Raw genomic sequence first — 24,996 nt, 5'->3', positions numbered from 1 at the left:
TAACATGCACAGCGGCTTAAAACCATGGCAGGTATTTAAAACAGTTAACAAAGTTAGTTACGCCTACTGGTGCTACCCCTAAATTAACTATTGGTTAGTACCTTTCTTACTTCATCTTAAAGATACAGTTCTCTTTTAATTCAATACGCATGCTGAGAGTAGGGGGCTTATTTGGGTTGGGGGTGTTTTCTAGCTAGGAGGTGTGGTTTTCACATTACAATGAGATTATAATGAGGCAGGTTAACTTTAGGGCACTATTTTGGCACTCTGTTCTATTTTTCTAAGATTCGTCCTTGCATTAATCGTTATTGCTAGTTAGTGGAGAGTTAGTGGAGACAGTTTTTATCTTTAATATGTCTAAGTGCCAGGTGCATTTGTTATGAAGTATCTTCTTTCCATTCTTTCCATTCTTTTTCACTTGTTTGTGACCTTGTGTTTTGAGATGTTCTGTAACACTGTGGCAGTACCTTGCTGCCTGAACTTCATCCAGAGCCTGCCCATCTTCTTGTGCATTGTCTCCAGGCAATCCCAGCCTCAGTTACTGCCCTGCTAACCTCTATGTCAGACATTCCCCTTGAAATGGGATTACCTTCTTGAGGCTTGTAAATTTTCTTCTGCATTTACAGAAAGAGAGCTGCCTGGATTAAATGGTTTCATAGTATTAAGGAAAAGGAAAACCTAGGAAGCATTACACTTGTTGGGGCCAAGGACTTTGTTTTAAAAAGCAGTGGGGAAAAAACCATTTACTCTTTGTGGGTTTCATGGCTGTACGGCTAATGTCAGGGTCTCCAAAATGTAGGCATTTGAAATCTTGTCTTGATTCAGAGCAGGAGTAGAGAAGCAGTTTAGGGTTTGGAAGTGAGATGTAAACTAAGCAAAAAGTGAGGAAACAAAACAGATTCCCAGCATGGGGATAAAAAGGGAGAAAGGAAACCCAGGGCTGTGCCTTGAGGTCTGTGCTAGCAGAAGGATCAATGTTCTCCCCTGCAATGTGGGATTGCATTGCTCAGAGGAAGTCAGGGGGAAACATGGCTGAAAGGGGCCAACTTTATTGTCCTTCTTTTTTCAGAAGAAAACAAGTATGAACGCTGCTTGGACAAAGAGGATTATGGGCTGCCTGTTTGGGACTTCATGATTGGCACTTCATGAGGTTGCGGTTAGGTAAGTGATCTCACTGCAGTTATTGAGGAGGAAAAGTTTTGATAGCATCTAAAATGAATGAGTGTTGCAGTCGTATTCCTTTCTTTAACCGAGTGCTGGAGTTTTTCCTTTATGGGTTGAAGTGGGGGTAGTAGATGCTCCCATCTGCATCCCTGTGGTGGTGTAAGCTGTCTGCGCCAGCACTTTCCTGCTCTCCCTGGATCCTCATTGCAGCTCTGGTCGTTGCCTTTGCTGTGGCTCTGTCCTCTGCAAGACGCCAGACGTGTCCAGTTATTCTGTGGGTTTGGTCTGGTGAGTGCAGCACTGGTGACAGGAAAGCTATGTTTCTGATGTGCCTGTTTCAACCCCCACCCAGGGGCTCTGGTGTTGGTGTTCAGAAGCTAGACAGTGCCTGTGCTGTCAGGTCTCATCTCAGAGCCTGCAGCAGGGCTTTTGGGGATGCTGGCTGATAGTGCTCTGTGTCCCTCTAGCACTGCAGCAAAGGAGAGGTTACTAATGCAACATGGCTGCCTGTTGCCCTTGGCTGTATGCTCATTTGTTTCTGCAGGAGGGTAAGAGCTATGTAAACAACACTTCTCAGGGGATGGGGGGAAGGATTTGGAGCCCTGTAGAGCAGCTCCCTGCATGGCTTAACTGTTACCTGTGCCTCTAAGGAGACCAGGGCCAAGAGCCTGCTTTGGTCAGACCCTGCTAGGGTGGAGAAGGGTGGCTTGTCTGAAGTGCTGAGGTGGGTGGCTTGCTTCTGCGCTGGGCTGTGTGCAAGTGTGATCCTCCCCTCTCTGTTTCCTTGGGACTAGCTGCAGTCTGTGCTGCTTGAAACGTGTCCTTTGAGCCAGAAACGCAGGCAGCCAACTGAGAGCCACGTGTGAATCGGGAATGGTGGCTCCAAGCTGACCCTAATGGTGAGAGTTGGATATTGTGAAGGAAAACAGAGGCGAGGTCATGGGGCAGAGAGGGTGTTGGCAAGGGAAGAGGGCCTTGTTGGTCCCTGTGGGGTTGTATGTACAGCCCCAGGAATGGAGAAGGAGCAGCGATGTAAACCCTGTAGCTCCTCTGAGTTCATGGTCCTGAGCTACCGTGGTGGTGTGAATTTCAGCTTCTGGGCTCTCTTTTTGAAAGCGTGGGTCTCCCCTGGGGAAGATGGCTGATGCTTCATTTTGTGGCTAGCTTGCAAGTGTTCTTGGAACTGATAAGCCCTGTCCTGAGGAAGAAGCCTGGAAGAGACGTGGTCTTCCCTGTCTCAGCTACACCTGTGCATCTGGCAGCAAGCTCTGTGAGAGGGATGGTCTGTCTTATGACTTTCCACCTGCAAGCATGGTGAAGCCCAGGACTGGGTCAGAAAGCGGTGGCTGCAGTCTTCTACATCCTGCAGGGCGTCCTGAACCGTGTGTGTAGGTTTGCAAAGTACGTACCCCAATGTTGATTTTAATTTCAGGTCTGTTGCTGTTTAAAAATGGCAGCTGGGCAGGGCTGCCTGGTGTCTGTATCCACCAAGAGCCATGGTTATGGTGAAGAAGCTACTGGACAAGCTGGCTGTGGCCTCCCCCTGCTCAGCTGCCAGCACTCTGGCTGGTAGCGTACACCTGCAGCGACACCTCCCCACTGTGCTCTCTGGGAATGCAGTGTATTCCTACCCCTCAAAGTCCCCGTTAGCTCGAAAAAGTAATAATCTGCAGTGTTCACCTTCTGTGCCATCAGAAATGAAGTAGCTTTGGCAGAACGTGTGTGTTTTGCAAAACGCCGGAGTCCACTGAGGGCTTTGTGTGCAAAAGCCGAGAGAATCCAAGAAAGCTGCTTTTTGCAGAGAGCAGCGGTCCCCTTCAGCTTGCTCACCAGGGTCTCCGTGGCTCCCCTTTCATGGGGCTGCATCAGCTATTCTGTGCTGCCTGCCAGGATTTTGTCTGGATGTTTAAGGCCCTGGCAAAGGGAGTTGACCTCCCTCGGGGCTGGGAGCAGGTTTTGCAAGGGTTACCCAGGCTCTCCCTGTAGTGATGGGTGCTGCAGGGAGGCTGAAGAGCCTGGCTGAGCGCAGGGATAGAGCTGGGGCCCTCTGGGTGCTGCGCTTCTGTAGCCTGGGTGGCTGAAATTAGCTCCTGCAGAGTGTCTTGGTGTGGTCTTCCCAAGTGGTGACCTCTTCAGGGCTGTCATTTGGAATTTCCACAGTGATAAACCGTGTTGCTGTGTGTGCTGGTGTAGTTGCCCTCCAGGTGATGGGCTTGGGTCTGTCCAGCCCAGGGTCTGGCAAGAGCGGATGGAGATTTGCTGGGAGTTGAAATAAGGGAGTTAATGTATGAGAGTTGGGATGTGGGAAGAGGAGCCAAGGAGAAAAAGGCTTTGGAGTCAAGGCATGCGCATAAAAAAATGTCAGCATATGTTTCTCCCTGTCCGGCATGTTTGAGCTCCCCTGTCCCAGGCTTCTCTTGTACTGTGAGTTCTGCTTTACTTTGGATTGAACCTGTCTAGGGAAAAAAACCCGCCTAAACTTTGTGCAACATCTGTAAGATCTCGATGGTCTTCATCTAGATGAGAAAGTACAATGAAATAGCCAGGCTATGGGATCCATATCCCAATGTCCACCTGGTAGAGTGGGGGTGAATAAGCTGGCCTCTGCTCTGTGAGGCGGATGGAAGGACAGCAGTGGCTGGGAAGAACTGCAGGTCACATCTTGCCCCGGTTACCTGACCTCGGGGCCCTGCGTTTCCCTCTGTCAGTTAATGACCGGCTCGTCTCTGTGGCAGTGTAGGGAACATAAGGCAAAAATGAGTTGACGCATGGTGGGAGGAGGATGAGCCCAGGTTGTGCTCATGCTGAAGGCACCGGAGGGTGATGTGCTGCATACCAGGGGTGACACTTTATTGCGTGCATTTGTATTTTGTCGCTCAGTCCTTGGAAGAGACTGTACGCTGAGAAGCAGACGTTGCGCTACGTGCCTGTCCTGTGGCACTGGGTGAGCCCTGCCTGAAGGCTTGCTGTTCCCCAGGAGCAGAATGCACGTGCCCCCAGGTGAAGTGCGTTAACGGCTGTGGGACTTCTCAGGTCTAGTTGTTTAGGCAGGAGCCTTTTTGTTGGAGAGGAATTGTGGGGAAGAGGAACAGGTGACCTGTTCTTTTAGATAATGATTTCACACTTTGCAGTCCTGTGGCATTTGCCCAAGGCTCAGAGTTTGAAGTGTCCTGGATGGCTTCTTAATGAAATACCAGTGATGCTGACTGTGAAGCAGGAATTAACCTCCAGATATCTGCTTTGGAAGTGCTCTTGTTTGCCATCGTAGGCAACTTGAGTTTTCCACCATGATGGAAGCATCCGGTTCTGTTTTCCTAGTCGCAGAAGCATCTCTGGCCTTGAAATGGGCATGAGGGATTTGAGGAGAACTCTGCAAGCCCTGAGCTCCCTTTAGCCCTGTGTCAGACCCTGCACAAGAGTGCTGGGCAGAGGCACTCGGGTGAAATGCATCCGTTTGAGTGGACCAGCAGTGTGCCCCGTGATGGAGCTCAGAGCCCATCTGGAGCTCCTCAGTGAGGGAGTGAGGGGGAGCCTGGCTTCAGCGAAGAGTGTAGAGCTGTGTCTGTTGGGCTGTGCTTGTCGGGGTGTACTTATTACAGCGCTTCCCTGAGAAATGACAAGGTTGGCTGTGCCGGTTTGTGCATCGGTGTCACCTGTGCCGAGCGCCCCGCCACAGGCAGACTGGGAGGTGCGAGGTGGCAGCCGAGCAGGTGAGCCGGTTGGACTGGGGTGCGAGTTATCACCGCGTGAGCAGGAGAGGAGCAGATAGTCCCTTTTGAGGGCAGTGCTGGCACCTCTATGGGGCGTGTGTGAGTTGATTTTTAGGCTCTGTTGGCACACGGGCTGTGTCCAGGTGACGTGTGGCTCTTTTCATGATCAGTGCTGCGTGCTCGCTTGCTTGCTTTTCCCCATGGGATGCAGATGTGACTGCACCGGGGCTGCGGGTTAAATGTGGAGGGGGATGGAGGCTGCCTGCCTCGCCGCTGCTGGTCTTGCCCGCCTCGTCTCGCACGTGGGCTTTCGGATGTTTTGGCCTTAAATCTTTGTGTGGCCCAGTCTGTAAATGAGGCACAAGACGATTTATTCTTGCTCTGTCTATAAAATGCCGTGAAGGCTTGTGATGCAAAACGCAACAAATGGCCTAGCTCGAAGCGACTGCACAGCCAACTCACCCTAACTATCCTTTCCTTGCCTTCTAAATCCATAGGTGATTTCCTGAGAAGCAATTCCTGCCTACGTCGAGGGAAAATCCAAAGGCTAGACTACTCCAGGAGGGTGCAGCTTGCTCCTAACAGGTTGTGCAGCCTTGCCCCCTGACTGAAGGGTGGGAAATAACTCGGTGAAGCCAAAGTCTGCTCTGTAGCACCTCGGGGTTACAGCCAGTGCTGTAGTGTTACAGGAGTAATCCAGTCAATAGGGAATATTTGCTATTCTGGCGGCCAGTAACGTATGTGTGCTGGACCATTGGGTACGAGGCTGGAGCCTGCCAAAGTGAGGCCGTGGGGTGGTAGTCCTGCCTCTGCTTACCTGTCTGCTGTTTAGCACCTTTGAATTCAATTAATGTTGATGTTTTTCCAGAGCTTGAAACTCCTTTGAGATCTGGGCATGAATACGCATAAATATTTCACTCGGAAGGTTTTGAAAATTGAGATTAAAAGAGCTTGGCTTGGCTTGAGGTTCACAGGAGCTTGTCAGAGAACTCGGCTGATGCCTGACCTCTCAGGGTCCTGGCTGGTGAAGGCAGCTGGTCAGGATGTGAGCATCATCAGCTCTGACCCTGTCTATGGCCGCTTGCTCCTGACCTGCAGACCAATTCGTAGTCCTTTGGTTTCTGCTTTTCCACTCCAAAGTTGCTGCCTGCATGGAAGCTGCGATGCATTGCGAACCAGAATGAAATGTGGTCGAGCTGCCAGGAAAAGAGGAAATAAAAAGGGAGAGCTGATGCAAGTAGCAAAGCCAGGATAGCAGAGATCAGGTGCTGGGAGAGGCAGTTGGGAAAGGGAAAACAGTACTGTAACTACTTAAGGCAGGAGCCACAGTTGTGAATTATAGCATGTGGAGCTGTGGAATCTCCAGCAGACCCTTGGAAGGGAGCTTGGTCCACCTCACTGACAGCTGAGGGTTGAAAGTTTATTAAAAGAAAGAACAGGAAGGTATAACACTAGGCTCCTATTAACTATCTCGGCTGTGGTAGAGCTTTTGTAATAAATGGCAGGATGACAGTACCGAAGTGATAAAATACTCAGGGAGTGGACTATAAAGGTGGTGGGTGAGGCTTCCTGGGTAGCAAGACTGGATTTAGAAAGCACTCAGCCACTTAGCAGTGGGCTGGAGGGACAAGAGCTTAGTCCTGGAAATTGTGCTTCTCCTTTCCTGGCTTCCTTGAGATGCTGTTTCTATGGTAATGATAGCTAAGCAGGTGATTTCTAGTCCCAAAATATGATCTTGCTACTTAAGCCTGAACAGGGCAAGAAGATTTAGCTGAACAAAATTGTTCAATAGCATCCTGATTCTCACTTTGAACAGATCTCCTGTCTGACTCTTCCAGCAAAGTGTAATAGGAAGGCAAACTAACCAATTAGTCCAGAGAGAGATGGTTTATCTTTGCAGAAGGAAGAAGAAAGAGGATTTATTGTGTATACGGAAGCAAGACTGAGCCACTAGTCTCTGCTGCTACAAGAAAAGCTGGGTATGGTGTGTTGTAGTGCAGAGTATCTGCAGAGTATCCCCAGCCTTTAAGTTTGGAGGGCGATGGGTTGGTGTCGGACCAGCTCAGAGGTTGGTGCTGCTGCTTCAGCACAAGTGATGTGGGGTCCCTTGAAATAAGAGCACTGGTACGTGGCATAGTGCCAGCCACAGGATCTGCATAGACATGAAGGTGTGCCTTTAGGTGAAACTTCCTGTTTTTTTTCTTAACATCCATCAAGAAATTGGCTGTTTATTCTTAATTTCCTGTCTTTTTCAGCACAGCGTCATCAGAGAGCAGTTTATTTTTATTGTGATGAGGGAAGCTGTTGGACACATGCACAAAGGGATCTGGATGCTTAAGGGCCATAGCAAAGTGCTCACCTTAACTTTTTCCTGAGTGCAGCTTTTGCCAAGCTCACGGGCCCTGAAGGGCCCCGCTGTGCCTGTATTTGTGCTGCTGAGCCTTCTGAATTTTCCAGGTCCTGGCATGACTGTGTGACATCTCCACACACGTGTTGGTTGTGAGCGTTGTGCAAGGATGGAGTTCAGGGATTTCTGATAACTCCTCCCCACTCTCTTCAAAGGCTCAATCTGGCTCAATCCAGCAAAACTAAAGAGAAAACAAATGCCCGAAGAGAAGTAATCCCCAAAACATGTCACATCGAATCATGAAGGAGAAGCTAATGGGGCAGAGCCACTTGGTTAGAGCGTGTGTATTCCGCTCTATATCATTAATTTCCTGATGTTAAATATTTCAGCAGAAACTTGGGGACTTCCAGGACTATCCAGGTGGCTGTGATCACAAATTATTCATCAGTGGCACTTGACCAAGAAAAGCCTTTCTGAAGAAAGGCATTTGTGTAGCTCTTGCTGGTGTTTTGCATTTCAGCTGACTGCCTCGGCCTTCCTGAAGGAGATGTCTCTCACCACGGAGCAGAGGCTGGCCAGCACCGGGGAGATGAGGCGGCCCTGGATTGTCCAGCTTCTAGACATGAGTGAAAGCTCCCATCAAAAGGTAGCCTTTTCCTTGCTGTTTGATGTGGCATTTGAAGAGGGTGCGTGTTTGTGACAGGCTCGCCTCCAGCTTATCTGAATGCCTCAGTGACTAGGTCCTGTTGTCCTTTCAAACTGCTGGTGGTGGTGAAGTTCCTTCTGCCTTCTGCTGGGGGAAAGGTAAAACATTTTTCCCCGGTGAGACATTGAAGTCCTGATATGCTTAGTAGCCAATACAAATAACCTCTGGTGAACTTGGTGGGTTTTGCTGGAATTTAGCTACCAGTGCTAAAGCCCGATACTGGGGGAAGGCTGGGGCAGGACACCAGGGTGCGAGCTTGCCATTTTCCATCCTCCTGCTGAAATAGCCACATCTCGCTTTGGTGTAGCCTCTGTCAAATGCTTGGGGTCATAGGACTCCCTCAGCGGTGGCAGCATTGGCCTTCGAAGGCTGAAGGCCTATGGCAAGTATTAAAGATTTAACGAAACGAACTGCATTAATGCTTTGGGTTGGAACAATGTGTGGGACCCTTGCAGGGTGTTAGAATTTGCAGGCTGCCAGATATACAGGGGAATGACCCTGGGCAGAGGGGCGTGGATGTGCTCTATCTGGCTCAGTGTTTACTCAGATGTATGTTTAAAGCTGCTTTTCTTACAGGACTGCTCAGTACAACGCGCAGTCCAAATGCGTAGATTACTGAGGTAGGCTGTTGAGTGGGAAATTGCCAGCCAGAGACCTGTAACAAATTGGTTAAGGATTGCCCTAGACAGCACGGGAGGTTGGGAATGTGTCAGACGAGTGCACAAATAACTGGCAGTGTGGTGCAGCTACTAGCTTTAGCGCGACTCTGACTTCTGTGGAGAAGCAGGAGACCTGCCCGTGTCTTTTGAGTGGGAAAAGTTCAGCTGGAACAGGGGAGGCAAAGCAGGGAGGAATTTCCTCAAAGTAATGCCTCTGCTCTGTCAGCATTTGCTGTTTGTGTATGTTTTCAGCCATGCTTCTGCAGTGGTATGAAATACAACAGCAAAACCAGAATACAAAAAAGCATCCCATTAAAGCCCATGGAAAAAGGAGATGCCAAGTCCAGTCTTGTTCAAGTTGCCCAGTAATGCTGAGAAAAGAGCTAAACTTTATCACCATCCACCGTTCACCTCACTTGTCTTTTTCCTAACTAGTGTGTTACTTTCTTGTTGGCCTTACCCCCTCTGGTACTGTTCTCTTCTTACTGGTTTCTAGGCTCTATATCAAAAAATATATTTGGGGATGTGTGGGGCTCAGTCTCTCTGTCTCAGAGTAAAGATCATCCCAAAATGGTTTCCCGTGGAGTCTCACGTAAATTCTTGGGTTTCGCTTTCTCCGTGAGCGCTCGTGGCTCTTTCAGTAAATGCTCCGGCGCTGTGTGACCCCATTAGCACAGGGCTCTGCTGGAGGTAAGCGCTGCCTTGCATTTTGGAGAAGGAAACCTGGAGCAACACCTCCTAAAAGAGCTTCTTAGCTTGAGCCTGCTGAGCATGGTGCTGAGCTCAGAACACAGGTGGGTGAGCTCCTGCTTCCCTAGTGTGAGCTGGGCAGACGTACTCACCAAGAGACTGTATTTCTCTGGAGATCAATATAGGAGTCTCATTCATGAATCTTTCTCCCAGCAGCTGAACCTCTCACTGCCCTCTCTTGCATCTCCAGGTCTCCTCAGTTGACCTGGAACAGAGCTTGATTCAGCCTTTCCCATCCGAGGTGGTATTTCAGAGCTATGTCCCCCGCGAGGTCTATGAAGTGCCCCTGATTCTGAGGAACACCGACAAGGTAAGTGCTGGGAGGTGGAGTTTTAACACTGTGCTGGAAGAGGAGAGCAGTGTAGTTCACGTGGTATACAGCATAGCAAGGTATCTGCCGCAGCACAGCATGTCAGAATAAAAAGCCTCAACACCTTTATTTTGCAAGATGGTGGAAATCTTCCCATGCTGGGGCTTCTCCCCCTGATTTTGGCCATGTGTTGGTGGTATCTAGCAGCAAGGAGCTTTTCTAGTCAGCATCCTTCCCCTCGAGAGCCCCGGACTGAGGGGAATGTTGAGGGCTGTACAGTTCTTGCCTGCCGCATGCTTGACCTCGAGCATGTATCACGTTCTGGTGGCTCCTTGGTTAACCTTGGTTTCTGGCAGGGCATCTCTGCCTCTCACAACCTGTTTAGCTGCCTCTGTGCAGCTCAGTGTCAGAGCACAGGGGTTGTGTCTTCTCCGCTTTATGCTGGAATAAGTTAGAATTAGTGGTGTTAGCACTCCAGGAAGGGTGTTTTGAAGCAGCAGTGGAAACGGACTGATTTAGCAGAGCAGTGGGAGGCCTTTAGGGGCCACTTTAGTCTCCTGGTAAGTTTAATTCAGTTCTGCCCAGGTTTTTCTAAGGCAACGTGGCTCTCTGCTTTCCCTTTGGAGAACCACAGCCCATCCACAGTAACATGCTCTTGAAGGTCTCCACCTTTACTTGAAAAAATTGTGATCGTTTTGAGATTTCCCAAGGAAGTTGAGAAGCGAAAAGTTGAAAAACGTCAGCAATTTTCTTCCACTGTAAAGAGGAGAATTGAGACCTTCTGAATTTCAGCAGGGGAAACATTTGCTGGAGTGAGGCATGTGCCAAGAGCAAGCTGGTGGGAAAAGACAGGAGCGAGGAAAGGAGCTGAGTTAGAAGGTGCTCTGGGAGAGAACTTTGTACAGGCAAGGGTTTCTCTTGACACGTAACAGTAAGTGTGCTGGCAGCAGAGAAGGGTCAGAAAAAGAAAGGTGTGAAGACGGTCTTCTGTACTGAAGAGTAAGACATATCCATGAGAGGAGTGCGGCAGGATGGGAAGGTGGAAGTGTGCACAAGAGCGGGTGAATTAACCCTCTCTCCAAATCTACCTGTTGGGGGAAACAAACAGGTGGCCAAAAAACGCTGTCGGGGCATATGGCAGGTGGAGGAACAGCAAGAGAAGTGAAAGTATATTCGGAGATGACAGGTTTTGACAGGGCCACGGTTGAAAAGAAGCCCCTTTGGCAAGGGAGGATGCAGGCGTGGTCCCTCAGTTATTCCTGGAGAGTGCTGCGCCATCCCTGGTCTGGCGTTCAGCTCGGGGATATTGGAAAGATGCAGTGTGGATGCCCATGCCCCAGGGATACCATTTGTGTGGTCCACAGTGATTCTGGGCACTCTTTGCTGTAGGTATCCTCTTTCCTGATTAAAGTGTGCCTCAGTTTCTCTTTCCCTATGGCTCTGCTTCATTCCCACTAAGTCGTTTGGCTTCAGCTGCTCCGTTATCCATGTGGCACTTCAAAATGTTTGTCTTTGCCAAGTAGCAGCCAACAGGCAAACAGTTAATTTGCTCTATTCCTGCTTCCTCAAGTGGAAAGGAGCATCTGCATCAACACTTTTGCCATTCCCAGTAAAAAATCATAAACTTGTACAGCTGCACCTTGGGATTTGTATGCCCTGTAAAGAGGAGGCAATGGGTGAACTGTTGATTTTTCCCCAAAATGAATTAGTTTTGAAGCTAGTAAGACCTCAACCATTGGACAGCGCTGGTGTGAAAGTAAGATCGACTCTAAGGAAAATCCTTGGCATATTTAAGTACACAAAGTTAGAGATGATAGTCCCAAGAGAGTTTATTCTATTTTAATTTTGTTGGCTTTTGGGAATGTCCTAGAGAAAAGCAACATGGTGCTCTGTCTCAGTTTTCTCACCAGTTTCCCAGATTCCTCTGAATCATACTGACTTATACTGCATGGTAGCCTGGTGCTGTCTGCTCCATAAAAATCCAGCTGACAGCAAAGTGTATTCCAGAGAGAGGCTCTGTAATCATTCAAATACAGAAGCGCTTTGCTATATACTTCCTGCTTGTACCTGTGTGTTGTACAATTGCTTTTCTGTCTTCAGGCTGCTCCTCACCACCCTCACATCTTCTGGGTGGCTTTTGCTGAAGGTCTTAACTCATCTGCCAAGGGACTTGGTGACCAAAATGTTTGTCTGCAGTGTGAAATTGTCTCTGGGAACTCCCTGCCCCAGGGGATTGCTGTGAGCAAAGGGCGTTTGGAGAGTTCAGGACTGCCTCGGCCGTGGGTTATCAGGCTCGGGTGGGTGGTGCAGAATGAATCTCCACTTTTGCCAAGCTTCGTGTGGGTTTGTTGTTTCTCAGTGAAGCTGCCTGTCAGTCAAAATCACCTGTTTTAGACTTTCTGAGATGACATTTGGTGCTCAGGGGTTGATATCCGTGTGCTAGAAAATGCCTGTGTGCTGTCTCTGTGCTTGTGGCATCCCAGAGGGCAGAAACTTGCAGCAGGGTGCCTGCAGGGACTCCCGGGTGTGGGGAGGAATGCCCAGAAATCTGCCTTGCCTGTACTGGCAGCTGCCTGGCTACAATCAGCAGGCAGTGAGAGCCTCCGGAGAGGTGAGATTGGCTTTTAGTAATGAAACCACAGTGTGAGTCAGTGCTGGTCATGTATCTCAGGGCAGAAAATGCCTTTGAAGCCCATAATTGATAGGCATAGGCTGGGGTCGTCTGGCTTGCCATTAATTGGGTAAGTTGACTGCTCTGATCTTGTGCATCAGCCTTTCCTTGTAGAGTATCGTGCTTCTTCCTTGCTTCTCTACAGCCCCCTTTAAATTCTCTTAGCCATCTCCTTGTTTGTGGGGTTGTCCCTTTGTTTTCCTATGTTCCTCCTTTTGCTCCTCAGCTTGCTTTTATTCCCAGTAAGGCCACAATGTCTGTGGTCTCCTTCTCTTGTTGGTCTGCCTGCACAACTTTGTAGCATCGCAGCTTGACTGCCCCGCTCAAACCCGGTAGGTTAGAAGTGAATGTCTTCCTTGCCCCAGTATAACACATCCTGTTTTGCCTTCAGATAATACATTCCCCCTCTAGAGGTGTGACGGCATGGATGTGCACAGGCAGAAGCAAGCAGGTTCTATGGGCTTGTTGACTATGCGGATGACTTGATTCGGGTATCATATCGCCATGCTGCTGGTGTCTTATGTGCTTGGCACTTCCTTCACAGCAGGGCATTGCCCTACTGCCTCTGGCCTGGAGCTAATTTCCCCGGCTGAAGGGATTCAGGTCCACCCTTGTGTATTATGTGTATGTACCTCAAGAGGTAAAAGTGCTTTGGAAAGGTGGTTGAGGAAGGATGTCACCAGGGCATGGCCAGGTCTCTTCTCCTCGTGTTTCCACAACTGGCAAAGTCATAGTTTCATGTCTTTCCTGCAGGTTCCTCAGCTGGTGAAGGTCATCTTGGAGAGCTCACCTTATTTCAAGTTGATTGGCCCCAAGGTTGTGTACCGTAAGGTAGCACCTGGCATGTGTTCCACTTTCCGCATCCTTTTCACCCCTGAGGAGAACAAGGTGAGACTGGAGGTGCCAAGAGGTTGGTGCCTTCAGGGGAAGCTGCACCTGCAGGGCTGGATTCAGACCAGGGCATCTGGTGTGGGTTTTGAGGACCCATCCTGGTTTTGGTGGGGTTGCACTGGATCTGGAACTGGGGGAAACTCTTTCCCCATGGTGAAGATTATGCTCTCATAGGCTGGAGGCTCTTACGTGTTTCAGACTGTTTTTATCCTTCAGCGCTGGCATATTTGACGTAATGTCTATTGGCTTCAGGGCTAACAGAGTCTACTGTCTGTGGTGGGGCAGCCTCTCAAGGTGTCGGTTTCTAGTATTTGTCCGTTGCTGCATAATTATGGGTTTGCTCCACTAATTCTAGATACAAAGGTCTGTTTAAAAGTGACCTGTTATTTGGAGGACCCGAAGTGAGCCTGATCAGAGTGAGGACCACCACCTTTGAAAACTGCTGTCACCTTAATGTATATCATGTTGGACGCAGTAGTGACAGAGCTGAACGTGGTGTCTAAAGTAATCACTTTTTTTGCACTTTGGTTCTAGTCCACCCCCTGCTGTGAGGTCTGCTCCAGGCTATGGTCAGGCAGTCTGCAGCTGGTCACATCTTGGCATTGCATGGTGCTGCTAGGCACTGCAGCAGGGACTCGCAGGCTGTGCTTTCCCTCCCTGCGCTTTCTTGAGTGTTCGTGAGGGAAGGTGCAGGTGGAAGAGTAGGAAAGTGTCAGGGAGGGGTGTTGATAAGATGTTTAGCCATCTCAGTGGTAGGAGTTTAATTCTTATGGAAAATCCTAGAGGCACAAGTAGATCCAGAGAGCTTTTCTCTTTCCCACCTGGCAGCCACTTCCCTGCCTGGCTCTGGACTGGAGCAAAGATGATGCTTTTTCATCCCCTGTGTTTCCAAGCCTTGCAGCCGTGCTGTCCCTGAGGATACTTGCCTGCCTGCGATCCAGCTGCGAGTCTAGGGGAGAGGGAGCGCTGTGCCCATGGCAGAGAGCCAGGCTGGTGCAGAGCCACTGACCTCTAGATGTCCTTAACTGAGCGGGAGGGTGGTGTGCTGCAGACGACAGTGAGACATCTGCCTGGCAGAGCATGTCTAGGAATAAAGGGGCAGGTACAGTCTGCAGGCAGACACCTTACTCCAGAGCCTGTAGTACTGGCAGTGGTACTGGGCAGTAGTACTGGTGTGGCTGTGTCTTCATGCTTGTTATTGTGGTTGCTCTGTCCACTGGCACCTATTCCGTGCCACACATGCATTTGCTTGGAGGTTTGAACATCAGTGCTGTGGCCCTGGCAAGTCTGATTCTCAGTGCAGTGATGTGAAGGGTCAGTGCTGTTACCGGGAGGCTTGTTAATACAGAGGATTTAGTCCATGGCACGGAAGGGAGGAAGCATTGCAGGCAGACAAAGACAGGCAGGCTGACTCCTTCCATCAGCATCCTGCCACCTCTGAGCACTGTTTTTCGCATTACTTGGTTGGAGAGGCCAGGTTAGGGGATAGCTCTGAGCCAGCTGGTGTTTCTGCACCAGGCCAGAGGTGCAAGATCTCTTTGGGCAGAGCTGTTTTCTCATCTTCCATTTGCAGCTTAGATTCAGTTTAACACTTTGTCCTGTCCTCAAACAGTATGGTTATAGAAAACTAAAGAGGAAATGCTCTGTGGTGCCTGGCTCCCCATGCTTGTGAAATAATCTGTTCCTTTGGAGGGACTGAGAAATTACTTCACATGAACCATATTTAGGGTAAAAATTAGGTTGGCCTAGGGCAGTTCTCCATGCTACCCAAGTGACACAAGAGCTTAATGTCACTGAGGTAGGCTTTGCAACGTACACTGGTGCCTTTAAAATGTGATTTATTCTTACAAATTAGTGTTCATTTTTGGGGTGGAAGAGGTAAACGGGCGCCCATGAAGGGCAGCAAAGTGCTGCTCTTCAAGTTTCAAGAGGCAGCAGAGCAACACATGAACATCACCACAAGTAGAAGTAGGGTGGCATAACCCCCAAGAGCACTGATGTCCAATACTTTGTCCCTTGTCTTGCCCTTGAACAGGCGAGTGTCTGGAGTAGGGAGCTCTGCCAGCAAGAGGTCCTCCGCACAGCTTCGGCGACACTCTGGTGCGTTTCTGCTGAACTGGGTTTTGTGCCCCTTGCAGGGGTTGTGCAGGGCATTGGGAGAGGGGTGCATGCGGCTCGGTGAGGAGCATGTGGGGGTTTATACAGCAGAATCAGCATTTTGTACAAATGGAACGTTTTGTCTCGTCCTTGGTGGAGCGTGAGTCAGAGAAGTACCTGAGTGCTGTAGCTCAGCTAGAAATGCATGAGTGGCGCAGTCAGGAGGTGCACAGCACCTTGAAAACCCCTTAGCAAAGAGGCAGGCTCTGGGAAATGGTTCTGTAAAGCCAGCTGCATTAGGCTTGCAGTTGCTTGCATGCAGAATATCTGTGGTTTAGCTGTGGAAGGCTTATGAGTGCTGCCTTGGCACAACCTCTGCCTCTCTGCTGCTCCATGATCCACCGGGATTGTGGACAACCCAGTGAATCGGGATGCAGGTACAAACCCCTCTGTCAAGGTTGGCGAGTCTTCCTGGTGTGGAGTTGGTTTCTATAATTCTCTTGCTTGGAATCTGTTTTTCCCCAGGGTACGTCTGACTTCAGTGAAGTCAGTCATGCTTCAAGGGAGTAAAATTGCGGCTAAGCCCTAAATAAAAAGACCATGTGAGTTGTTAGTGGCTGAAGGCCAAAGGACCCTAGGAACAGCAAGAATGGAGGCCGCCTGCCAAACTCCTCGACCACAGACGGCTAAAGAACTCTGTACGTTTTTAGGGAAGACGGAATGGTGTCATCCATGGCTCTATAACTACGGACTCTTGGTAAGGCCACTCTATAAACTGTTGAAATGTAATCCAAAAGACCTCACCTGGAATGGGGAAGCAGTAAGAGCATTCCAGCAACTGAAAAGGAAATTAATGGAAGCTCCTGCTTTGGGGTTACCAGATATTACTAAGACATTCTGGTTGTTCACCCATGAGAAACAGGGAATAGCCCTGGGAATCCTAGCCCAAAACTTGGGACCATATAGAAGAGCAGTGGCGTATTTCTCCAGACAACTTGATGAAGTAAGTAAAGGTTGGCCTAGCTGCTTCGGGGCGGTAGCAGCATTGGTGCTAAATATTCAGGAAGCACGTAAATTTACATTGGGCCAAAAGATTACAGTGCTGACATCTCATACTGTATCCACAGTATTAGAGGTAAAAGGGAGGCATTGGCTCTCACCACAGAGATTCCTTAAATATCAAGCTGTTCTGGTGGAACAGGATGATGTGGAAATAATTGTTACTAACGTTGTCAAACCAGCAACTTTCCTCGGTGGAACCATGGGAGAACCAGTATCACATGACTGCCTGGAAACGATTGAAGCGGTCTATTCCAGCTGACCAGATCTAAAGGAGGAGCCACTGGAAGACGCTGAGGATTCCTGGTACACAGATGGAAGTAGCTTTGTTCGACAAGGCGTCCGCAGAGCAGGGCATGCAATAACCACCGTGAATCAGGTAATGGAATCCGCAGCCCTTGCCCCAAATACTTCGGCACAAAAAGCAGAAATAATCGCTTTAACCCGAGCGTTGGAACTAACCAAAGACAAAAAGATTAATATCTGGACAGACTCCAAATACGCTTTTGGGGTAGTCCATGCCCATGGAGCTATATGGAAAGAAAGGGGACTCCTATCCACCCAAGGGAAACATATAAAACACGCTGAAGAAATTCTTAGGCTCCTGGAAGCAGTGCAGCAACCTGAAAAAGTGGCTATCATGCATTGCAAGGCTCATCAGAAAGGAGATACCGCTCAAGAATTGGGCAATGCTATGGCAGACCGAGAAGCCAAAAGAGCAGCTGAGAAAGGTGAATTAGAGGTGCAGTCATTGGTCCCAGATGGTAAAATACAAATTGATTGTGGACCCAGGTATTCCAAAGAAGATCAGAAATTAGTTGAAGACGTAGGTTGAGAAATAGAGAAAGGTAAGTGGGAGATAGAGAAACTTGTCTTAGGAACCAGAGCCCGAGGTCTTGATGGGCTGGTGCATAATGTTAAGCCTGGTATTTATGTGTATGTGAAGTCCTTTACAGATTCACCTCTGAAACCGAAATGGGAAGGCCCCTTCCAGGTGCTGCTGACATCCCATACAGCGATCAAGATTAAAGAGCAGACCTCATGGGTGCATCACACCAGAGTGAAGAAAGCCCCTAAGCCACGATGGGAATCGACCCCTATGGGACCATTGAAGCTTCGCATTCAAAAGCGATGATATGGATTCTTATGACTCTGCTGAACTGTAACCACTGTTGGGAGTGGCCTTGGACAGACACTTATTTTGGGTGTATGGGAAGCTCAGGAAAGGATTTAAACGGGTTGAATTTGGCAACTGTGGTAATATATAATAATAACATGACACTGTGACCAACTGAATGGGAAAGAATAGAATTGGTCTGTACCTGGATGTTTGAGAAAGGAAAGGAGGTCCAGATAGGTTGTAGACTCCTTAATGTAAGTAACCCGCCTCCTCTCCAGACCCAAATTACTGCCAAGAACGGTGCTGTCTGGGACTCTGCCAATAGAACAGGCAGCACGATATGTGAAAGCAAGGAGGCTTGTTGGTATCCCTTCAATATAACTCAAACGGTGACCATAGTATGTCTGGGGGCAACTCAAGAGGGGGCCCAAGCTCTAACTTTTAGATTTTGGTTGCAGACACCAGAGGAAACCACCACTCCCCCTGCCTACACCACCCCGACTCAGGCTACTAAATCAAGTCCCACAGAGCCTGAGCAAATGGGACCATAAGTGTATCCAACAGGACCATACGTAATTCAATATGTCGGTCAGCAACAGGTAATGTCTAATCCAATATGATCTCTTAAACGAGTGGAATTATTAATACAGAACGATATTTCCACTGTTCAACCAGCTTGTTCGTCATTTATAAGACCCTTACACACGGGGTGGACGTCATGGTTACATAAGAGGACCCTTCCTTCCCGAATGAGGAAAAGGAGACATGCGATTGGTGCAGTAGGAACAGGACTGGGAGTTTTAAATAGTATAGATACTGCGATAATAAGGAACAAACTCGCCACGGTGACCAGTGATCTAAACAAAATACAGAACCCTTTAAGATCTTCCCTCCTAACTTAGGAACCGGCCAATGGCTTACAGCAAATGTGTTACCACAGTGGGATAAGCTTAATGAAAAGGACAATGAACTGATTATAAATGCATTAGACGTGGCTCAGACGAATGTTTCTACAGCACTCAGTTGTATCCAAGCTCAATTATGGATACAGACAATAGCAGCTGCAATTATTAGGGAAGGTGGAGACGGAATCCTACCAAAAGAAATCCGAAAGGTGATTTGGAATAACACAACGGAATTTGAAAGGAGATTCCCATCGTGGTGGCATTTGGTTAATTTTACCTTTGACCCTACTAACAACACAGCTACAGCTTTTGTACGAACAATATCTAAAGCTTTAGTATATAACATATACCCGATTGTTGTGCTAGGATTAAATTACCACAGAACTCTACTTCATCCCCTAGAACATAGGGTATGGGCTATGGAAACCAGGAATAAGTGGCAAACTATTGATGTCGAGGCCTGTATCGTACGAGACCAGCAAGGATTTATTTGTGAAGGAAACACCATCAAAGGGCAAGATATTTGTCTTGACACTGAACAAAATGTTTGTCACTTTGAGGTGCATCCCAACGAGACCCTAAGAACCATCATAATTTACAGGGGTATGGGATGTGTTTGTCGGAGAAGTCAATGGGATTTTGTACAAGTAGATGATCAAATGGTGGACACGAGCAACCATTCAAATATTTGCATTTGCAACTTTGTTAGTCTTAAAGGATGTGATTTTACCTACACGGCTCCTGTTACTACCTATCAATTGCTACAGTTTAATTATACATTGGTTCAGGATATACAGCCCACCCCTATTGGAATGAATCTCACTCTAATAAGAAAACTATTGCATCATGAAAATTTGAATAGGTTGTTAAAACAAGTTGAAGAAAGTGGAAGAAAGACTTTAATTACTGTCCATCATGATGCAGATGGGATGTGTTTAGGGGTTATTCCCCATCAGCTACCAAAATCTTAAACATAATGACCCACCCGAAATCGGTGTTACTAATAGCTATGACAACATTAACAATAGTAAATCTTATCCTTTGGTGTAAACTCAAGGAACTTACTGGACAAGTGTGGACACTAAAAATAGTGATGAAACATAACAAACCACTTTTAAAAGCCAAAGAATTTGCTTAGGGGACAGAAAAGGGGAGAATGTTACAGGACTTCTTGAAAAATAAGTATTAAAAGCAAGTAAGAAGATTTAGAAGAATGTAAAGAAGATGCTTCGTAACAACTGCGCCTGGCACTTAGACGTATTAGAGATAAAGACTGTCTTCACTGACTCTCTGCTAACTAGCAATAACGATTAGCACAAGGACCTATCTTAGAAAAATAGAATGGACTGCCAAAATAGTGCCCTAGAGTTAACCTGTCTCATTATAATCTCATTCTAATGCTAAGGAACACACCTCCCAGCTAGAAAAGCCCCAACCCAATTAAGCCCCCTACTCTCTGAGCCTATGTGGTGAATTAAAAGAGAACTGTAACTTCAAGATGAAGAAAACTATTAACCAATAGTTAATTAAGGGGTAGCACCAGGAGGTGTAACTAACTTTGTTAACTGTTTTGAATACCTGTCATGATTTTAACCTGGTGTGCAAGTTTTGAGGAGAAATCCCCCATGCACCTGGCGCTTCTTTATTTTTTATTATTTTTCTCCCTTCTGTATTTTGCTCCTTTTTGAAGAAAAAAAGGGTTAAGAAGAAAGTCAGCATTTTTATTTACTTTCTTTCCCCATGCTCCTCTTCTTGTTTGCCTCTTATGTTGGCAGACACAGGACTCATTCCTAACTGAAAATGGGTAATCTGTTTCTCTTAAGCCGGGAGGGGATTTGGGAGATGGTATATGTCTCAGAGGGTTGAACGTTTAGCTTCTCTTCTCAGGTTTATACAATTTGCCACTTGTTTGTGAACTACTTTGCCCTGTACCTTCCTCCTCATTGGTTTTGAGCCATGTGGCCAATTTCAGACCAATTTGATGCAGCGGGCAGCAGAGATCGGAAAAACATGAATGCTCAGGAAAACAAACTTCATTAGTTTTCGCAGCTCATGGAATCAGCTTGTTTAAACTCCTCATCTAATGACGATAGGAGAAGCAGAGGGAAATTCCGCCTTTATCCTGAATTTTGCAAGCACCTTAAGTCTGCAGATGTAAGCTTTCAACGTAAGTGGAATTCGCCTGGAAAGTGGAACACTCTGGGAATGAGTTTCTAAACATGGTAAAGCCAGAATAACTACCCCGTGCTCAGCCGTACTCTCTCTTAATTTTTGTTCTATCCTTACGAAGTCTAACAATATTTTTTCTTATTTTAGTGAGAAATTTTGACCATAAATATCTCTCCCCAGGTAATGGACTTGCTGTCTAAAACCAGGAACCTGGTGGGCGCAAGATTAGAGAAGACCAGCAGCAAGGTTGTTATGTGGACAGTTTGAAGGTGGTGCCTTGTCGTAATTACGCGCAGATCGAGAGGAACAAGGGAGTAAGGTGAGAACAACGGCTACGACTGCCATGAATGCCACCAGCAGTCGGTCTCACGTGGTCGTCACCATGCGATTCAAACAGGTGTAGTGTGCGGGCACTGTTTCCTCTGTTCAGTGTAGCTCTTTAGCACTCTTAATGAATTTAGTCCTGTTAGATGCACCATAAAATGAACTCGTGGAAGTTTATGCAGCCACAAAAGCCAGGGTGGCTCTGTTTTACCTAGACCCACCATAGTTTACTGCCACCTCCAGGACAGCGAGCAGATGAGAGCATGTTGGGTTTCCTCACCCTGGGCTGCAGGGTCAGCCTCGCCAGCCCACCTTTTTGGCGCTCACACCCTGTCCACCACTGCTGCTCTCGGAGTGAGGATCACCAAAGGCAGAGACGTCCTAAACCACTGCCTGTTTGCAGATGGACTCCGTCTTTAAGATCCTCTATGTCCCAAATATGACAAGTGGTCTTGGAAAATATCTCACTGGTGTCCCGAAATAACCTACGGTCACCGTTTATCTGTGGTAGCTGCTGCTTGCCCGTTAGCGAAACGCAGAACTCCTGGCCTCAGTACAACAAGCGGCCCTATAGCGAGCAAGCTCATACAGCGCGGCACAAGTGTGGGGCAGTCTGTGGCACCTCCCCGAGCCCGCCTAAGGGAATGCCGCAGTGGGGCAGCTGCAAAGACATGACCCCAGAGGGTCACAAGGCCCGAATCGTGCTGTCCTCGCTGTGTGTGCCCGGGGCCAGGCGGAGGGCTGCTGGGTGACCGTGGTGCTGCTGCTGACGCATGGCCGAACCATCTCAGAGCAGCCGTGTCGGGGGAGACGACTGCTCACGGCTCCGCTCTGGAAAAGGGGCCTTGCTCCTGCCATCGCTCCCCCAGTTTTTCCCCTTGGTAGACAGATACCAGAACTACAGGCTTTGTTGAAGTCCCCTGTCGACAGAGGCAGAGAGGTGTCTGCAGGGCAGCTTACACAGGACAACCCTGGGCTGGGGCCGGCTGAGGAGGAGGGGGGTCCGGCTGGCCCGGACGTGCACGACCCATCTCGGCAGCACGAGCGAGCTCAGCACCCCACGGCTGCTCGCGCAGGCAGCTCCAAAAGCTGCTCAGCCCTGGCAGGCAGGGCCAGTCCTGGGCTCATCTGGAAGGGGAAGAGGAGGGAGACATCTTCTTTGCAGCCAGGGGAGGTTGGGAGCCAGGGGTGTTTCCATACTCCCTTTCTGCGGGTGCAGGGGATGAGCGGTATTGCCTGTTGCTTAATCCCGAGAGACGGGAGGTCATTTCTTTTCAGGCACACCTTTGCAGTTCTCATCTTTAAAGCAATTCTGCACATAGAAGGTGTTCCAATACCGGTAACTATCCCAAGATATTTCCTCTGAGTTTCTGCAGAGTATCGTTTTCTGTATCTTACTTAATAATGTCCGATCAATTGATTTGGTAATTGTTCCTGCTGTTGATACCATATTTTAACAGATTTTTCTCGACTGAAGCAATCACCAAACGGTCAGTTATAAATCTGGTGGGCTTGGCAGGAAGCAAAAGGCAAAAATCCTCAGGACTGGGAAGAGACAGATTGAAGGAAGGAACACGTGTAAATCTAAGTCTAACCACATTAAGAACTGTCATCAGGTTTTTTTGTTTTTTTTTTTTTTTAATCCTTTCCTGTGAAGTAAAAAATAAATTTCTAGATATGAAAAAAATCTTCCCTCCATTCAGGATTCTTTGCTGCATGGTTAATCAATGAATAAAGCCTGAGATGTACATAAGAACAAATATAGTGAAGCATGTACATAAGCGTGAATATACTGAAGTTTCTAATCTGGTAGCTTTCCCCCTCCGTGCCCCCCCACACACCCCCCGCGCCCCCCAATTTGATTTTGATAGTTACGCTTATATTGTTCACATCTTTTCACTTTATTTTCCCTTAGTGCTCTGGCCGAGGTTGCTACGGAAAAGAAGGTGCTGCATATCCCATGCAGGGACTCGGTCCTGAGGAAACAGCAGGGCCCATCATGGTAAACTGATTCTTGAATTTATATCCCAGTTTACCCGTTGAAATAGAATTGCATGGCTCGAACGTTGGTGAAAGTGGGTGTAGCTTCAAACTTAACTGTTTGCTTTCTATGCAACATAAAGGTGAGAACCCTTCTGCTGGTCAAAAGTTTCTTGCCACTATTAAACGCACTACTCAAATGGAGAGCACTTCTGTTTTCAGAGCAGAAGTGTGGCTGGCACAAAATCTCGCTCGCTCGCTCGCTCGCTCTCTCCATTAGAGATACAAACCCCATTTCTGCTGAAAGAGTTTTTGGCATATTTGTAAAAATGTATCTAAATGCAGATAAATCTAGCTAGATAACTCATAAGCACATGTTTTATAGAAAAGCCATGTTCTTTACATAAAACTAGGCAGTATTACGAAACAGCTACTTTGTTTCCTGAATGCTGAGATTATTGTTTGTGCTGTGCACCAGATATTGCATTCCTAAATAAGATGCAGCTCCCATAGGTTCTTCTTTGTCTCAGGTGGATTAACTGTATCCTCCAGCATCTTTGAAGAGGTATTTTTGTTAAAGAAAGTACTATCAAGTGAAAGATGGAAGGATACAAATAGAAAATGTGCCCATGTGAAAACGTTGCCTGTAAATGCTGGTAGTCCTAAAACAGTTTACTTGAGCTTCTTCAAATGCTAACTCCCGTAATTCACCGAAGATGTTTTGAACAAATTTAAGGACAGATTCTTCAACTGTTACTTGTACAAATACCATCAAAGTGGTTTTGCGAGGTTGGTTTTTTGCGTTGATGCTAGCGTAAGCCAGAGTTACCAGGATTCAAGTGCCTCCAGTATTAATTTTTGCAAAAGCCACCTGTATCCTCTCATCTTTCTGTCTGTTGGTCTGACGGTCTGTCTGTCTGTCTGTCTCATTTCTTGTGAAAGTGTTAAAAAGAGTTAAGTTATAGCCAGATTGCGAAGATGCTAGGGTTCTCCTTTTATGTTTAAAGACCTTAATGGTTGATTTTTCCATGTTAATGCTTATCTGATTTTTGGTAGTGTTGACAGCTCTTTCAAAACGCCTCCTTCAAAATGTAATGTCAGTTCATACTTTTCATATGCTTACAGATTGCGGACGTGAGTCCAGCAGACGTCTGTTACGAAGAAACTCTGTCAACTTTACGATATGCTGAAAGGTACACTTCCATAATTTTTCCCTCTCTGGTCTTGGTGCAAATTGCAGCCAGGTGCTGGGCAAAACGACAAAAGATACCAGTTCAAAGTGATTGACAGCTCAGGATGAAGAAAGAGTGAATCTGTCAGTAAGCAAGGGCAGCATATGAAGAGCTTATTCTGTATTCTTATTAACGAACGGCATATATTTTCACAACTACGTTGTATGACAGCGGTAACTCTTTTTCCTGAGAATTCTGGGTCTCTCTCACAGGTGTGACTTAATTCAGCATCTTTCCTTCCCTTTCTCTCCCAGCACCTCTAAAACTAAGCTGTAGTTTGGGGTCCCACAGACCAAACATGGCTGAAACATAGAACATACAGATGATCCCTGCTGCCAGGCATTTGTCGTCTCTGTTTCCCAATCCCAGATCCCAGCGACAGTGCCACGCAGAGCTATTCCTTCCTGCCCAGGAGCCGCTTGCTCCCCGGCCACTTTCCCAGTCCGTCGGCTCCTTCTGGAGGAGAGGGTTGCCTCTCTCCTCCCCTTTGCTCTGCTCCTGCCCTTTCTGGGGCTCAGCACTGAAAACCGCTCTCTTTGCAGTCCTTTCAGTCAGGCTTTCTCTGGGACTCCAGCACTAATTCCTTCTTATTCCAGCTCCCATAAAAAGAGATCAGGCACTTACACGTCTCTTATCCCAAAGCGGATGGATCGTGGCTCTGCAAGCTCGTAGCCGCAGCAGCCTGGCTGTTAGGAGATATCAGGAGCAGAAGTTTTAATGTTTCCAGCACCAGTTCAGTGCTGCAAAGAGCTGAATTGCTTTCACGTGCCGATGAACGCAGACCAACAAACTCCCCACGCCTGAGCCAGCTCCATGCCGGGGCAGGTGGACTTGTCTCTGCAGGGGATTTGTCTGCCTACCTGGCGTACCCACAGTTACAGTGGATGAGGGCTGGTTTTCAG

This window comes from Gavia stellata, unplaced genomic scaffold (genome assembly GCF_030936135.1).
Source record: "Gavia stellata isolate bGavSte3 unplaced genomic scaffold, bGavSte3.hap2 HAP2_SCAFFOLD_60, whole genome shotgun sequence".
NCBI classification, from domain to species: Eukaryota; Metazoa; Chordata; class Aves; order Gaviiformes; family Gaviidae; genus Gavia; species Gavia stellata.
Note: the sequence above shows the minus strand (reverse complement) of the source record.